Genomic DNA, 4,904 nt, shown 5'->3' on the forward strand with positions numbered 1-4,904 from the left:
GCACCCACGAGTAAACTCTTCACCTTTGTTGGCTGAAGAGAGCTAAGGATCTCTTGAGAAAACGGAGGCAGCTTGTCACCAAGATTCAACAAGAGAATTTGCTAGTCCATAGGGTGAGACTGCACGGTCGGTCCGCCCAAATACGACATCTGGTCGAACGGCTGGCCAAATCGCCCAACTGTCCGAGAATAGGAGGGTTAGTTGGGAGAAAGCATTAAAATTCTGGGGGGTCTGATATTAAATTGGTTGAACTAGAATGGGATTTGGAGTACGAACAACTTGACTCCTGCTGGTCCTCGCCGAGCTGTTATGCTTGGAAGAGGTATTGTTTGAGAAATCATCCGGCATAGTTGGTGTAGAGGTTGTGTCCGAATAAGCTATTCGTTCACGCTGCTTGTGTTGGATGTACTCTCTTGCGTCCCTCCAATGACGAGACGACTCAGTAATCACCTTTTGGGGCCTTCTAGCCTGCCCCCAACCGACAGCGGTTTCTCAAGGAGTCGGGACACATCTGCACTTGGCACCCTCAGTGAACGCTCATGCCGGCGGTACAGAGTATTTCCAGCATCTTTGGCATTGGTCCCTTTTTTTTAGCTTTCTTTGGGTTGCTTTCGCCCTTCTTCTGGGCGGCAAACTAGAAGAAAAAGGCCTCTTACCCTCAAGCTCTTTCCGGAGCTTGCTCAAAGCGAGCTTAAGTGTACGAGTAGTAACCGAAGGATCCTCGGCCTCATGAAATGAAGAAGTCAGAGGATCACTATAATGGATTGTCGTGACTATATCTTCGACATGGCCGTCCTGGCCGGGGCCAGGCTGGCAGTTGGTGTCTGACCATCTACTTCCATTATGGACGAGTATCCCCACAGACGGCGCCAAATATTTCTGGATTTTTTGGAATCCTTCAGAATACTGGCAATGAGACTCGGACACCTGCTAAACCACGGAACTCTGGCAATCAGAGATCCGCTTCCAATGATCAAGTGAGTGATCGAAAAACGGAGTAAAACTAGAGTGAGAAAGTAGAGAGAAGTTAGAGCAATTTAGGGCTCTATTTAATGTAATATCACAATCCACCCCTCCCATCATCAATGATTAAGGTATTTATAGGGGTGGGAATTTGTGCCCCTTAGGGTAAGTGACCTAAGGAAATATGCTCTGATTGGCTATTCAATCATTGTTGGGCATGTGTCCTTCTTGGGTGCTATTTTGCGGCTTTCAAGGGTAGTTGGGCCTCTTGATGTAAGGAGGCATTTAATCTCTTTATTTTTCAGGTGATCTCATGCTCTTTATACGTGTCATCTTCCTATAGTGACACATGTTGCCTCTTGATTGGGCCACGTGTCACCATGGGATTGGACCATATATTTGGGGTATTTTTTACCCTAAACACCACTAAATTTAAAAAGTTTGAGTATCACTATTCATTTTTATTTTGTTCTTCCAAAACTTAAGCCTAAACCTCGTATTAACAACCAACTTAATCTCATTTACAACGACTCACCTTAAAAACACAAAATTTTCAATATTTCCCCAATTAAAGAGGGCGAAAGTTATTTTAATTTTAATTAAGAAATATGTAATGATTCTATATTCATGTTAAATTCACTTGTTTTATCTTCTTAATGAGTGATTCATCTGTTTAATTTTTTAATGAAAAAACAAAAGTAAGCCCCACTTGCGGGATTTTGTTGCAGGAAAAGCAAAGTGGGTAGTGCTAATCTAGATTTTAAATTTAGTGGGTACCTTTTTTTGATAAAAAATTTAAGCGAGTAATTATTGACAAAATAACCTATTAGGTGGGTAGTTCCTCACAACTTTTCCTTATTTTAATATGATATCGCAAAATTACAACATATTAAACTATTAAGACCTCAATCCCCAGAACAACTGTTCAATAGAAGATGATATTAGAAGGAAAAGCTAGTGATAGAGGAGCGAATTCAAGTTTGTAGAATGAGAAAAAAGGTTTGTTTATCAAGGGGTTTTGATGTACTTTCATCTAAAAATTTAAGGCCAAAATTGACATTTTCTATAAACGTGAATTTGACGACGTGAACACATAATTGAACATTGTCTCTCTCTTCGGGTTATTCTGAACATTTTCTCTCTCCTCCTTTAATTTTCTCTCTCCTGTTCTTTCAGAAAGAAAAAAATTTCTCTCTTCCGTAAATTTAATTTAAAGCTGAAAATCGGTCTCCTCTATCACAAAATTAATGTTGGATCACTCACCATTGAAGCTGGGCAATTAAAATTCACTAAATTAGGGGTAGAGAATGTAACCCATTCCTCTTTTCAACTTTAATTTTTCAACTCGGGTTTTCGTTTTCGCCAAAATTGTAGTGGTGACATGGTGTTCACGAGCAAGAAAGAAAGAGAAGGTGGAGAATGAAGAAGATGGAGGAATGAAGGATGAAGAAGATGGAGTAGGAAGAAGCAAAGGATAAAAAATAATGAAAAAAAATACCAATCTGAATTTTTGAGAATTCAATTCAATTTTATTGTTCCAGATTCATTTGTTTTTCAGCTGAATTTGTAACAAGATTAATTAGCTCAAATGTCGTCAGAAATCAAATAGTCGAAGAAGAAGTCGTCTAATCAAGAGATCTATCAATGGCAGTGGAAGCTTCATCGTCGACTTCAATGGCGGAGGAGAGAGAAAATAAAGAGTTTGAAAGAGATGTATACTGTTGATGGTCTTCTAGAGTTAACGCCCTCGTTAGCTTGGCGTTAATTGTGGTCCATAAGTGCCACCTACCAACTGAGTAGAAATATATATATATATTTTTAAGTCATTTCACGGAAAACAAAGCAAAATATTTACAGAATTGCCATTTGATCAACAAATTTCATTTATCATGTTGATAAACCGGGGCTCCCTCAGTGATAGATCGAGTTATTCCTCCGTTCTTGAATAATTGATATATTTTATTTATTTGTTTATTTATTGTTCAAATAATTACTTTGATGACTATTGTAGCTTATAGTGTTGTAAAATGCCATCAAATATTTAAATATGTTTTCATTTCTATAATTTTTTACATATATATTTAATTAAGGTCATCAAAGTAATGCATGACAAATAATTATGTACCATTTCTGACTGTGTCATTAATTTTGCAACAATAGAGGTAATAATTTTTACTGTATTTTTAACAATGCAACTAGTTATGAATCATCTAATTCAAATACACATGGTCGAGATCCATAACAAATCATTTCTAACTAGTTATGAGGACGCAACGTTCAAGATCTTGATACAAGTAGGGGATAAAAAAAATGACTTCTCTCTCTAGCTCTCAATTTCTCTCTCAAAGGTCATCAAGGATTTTCCTCCTTGCTTAGGAAAGGAGGCCTTGGGAGCCTTTGCTAGGGGATTTGTTAGCTTTTTTCTCAAATTGTTTTTCTTTTACAGGTTTTCAGTCTTCGAGTTCCTTCTTTGCTCTGTCCTGTTTTCGTTCTTTTCTATTCTTTGTCTTTTATCTTGCATGCTTCATGGAATCGATCATCAATTCACAAATCAGTAATGAGCAGGATGTGCATGGTGCAATCCTTGTAACAACTGAATTAAGTCCACAACAAATTGATTCTTGTAACACGAATCAAGATACCAACATGATGCTTAATCATGATGTATCATCAGAAATTATACCTAATCCGAAGGCTTCAAGTATCACTCTCATCCAAGATGTTCATATGCTTGATGAGGATATGGAAAATACTCTTGTTCTAAGTACTCTTGTTGTAAGTCCCACCCCTATGATCAAACAATCTTTTCGTGAGGCTATTTAGGCTTCGTCTCAATGGTTTTTGGAAGCTCAAATAATAGTGATATCTTCAACAAAATGGGAAGATTAGGATTTACCTCCTCTTGATCCTTTAAAGGCGGTCTCTTTTCATAAAGAAACCGTAGAAAAACTAAGGAAACCTTGGAAATTGACATTAATGGGGAAATGCCTAGGGATATCAGTTCGACCATCTTTTATTACTCAAAGGGTTCGAGCTATGTAGAGACCTAAAGGATCTCTTGAAGTCATTTATCTAGGGAAAGATGTCTATCTGTTCAGATTTTCTATCCAAGATGACTATGAAAGAGCCATGTTAGGAGGTCCTTGGTTCATTTTGGATCATTATCTAATGATAACAAAATGGAAACCAAATTTCAGACCTTCGATGAATCCTTTTGATAGGATGACTGTCTGGATAAAGTTCCCTGAATTACCGGTGGATACAACGACAAGGAAGTTCTCTTTGATATAGCGAAATTAGCAGGTAATCCTCTCCGTGTTGATTATGCTACTGATCACCTTACTAGGGCTAGATATGCTAGAGTTTGTCTAGAAATTGATTTAGCTTTACCTTTACCTTTAATCACCAATGTTTGGGTTGGCAATGGATGGAAGGCTATTGAGTATGAAAACATCCAGTGTCTTTGTTTCACATGTTGTAAAATTGGTTATACTAAAGAAAAATGTAGTCAAAAGGTGATTTTGGTAGACAAAGAAAAAGGTTTGCTTTCCAATTCTCAAGTTTATGAAAAGTCTTCAACTTAATTCCATTAATAATGAAAATTCTTTTCTAATCTTGAGAAGTCTTCGCCCCCCACTAATAGTGAATTGTTTTCTTCTTCCACTAAGCTTGATTTCGGGGTCAATTTCCCATACTTCAGCTAAGTATGGACCTTGGACAATTGTTACCAACAAGAAAAAATTCCATCAATCTAAATCTTTGATTAAGAAAAATGCTTCTTCTTCTAATAATATTTCTAAATCTAGTCTTAATCCACAAAATACTACTACCTTGAAGCCCTCTTCAACTAAGACCTCCATACAAATCCCTTCTAAGCCCAGTCCACCATCCAAGCCCAATCCACCACCCAAAAAATCCAAACCCTCTCAAAATTCGGATAA

The sequence above is a fragment of the Chenopodium album genome, chromosome 2, assembly GCF_948465745.1.
Source record: "Chenopodium album chromosome 2, dcCheAlbu1.1, whole genome shotgun sequence".
NCBI lineage: Eukaryota > Viridiplantae > Streptophyta > Magnoliopsida > Caryophyllales > Amaranthaceae > Chenopodium > Chenopodium album.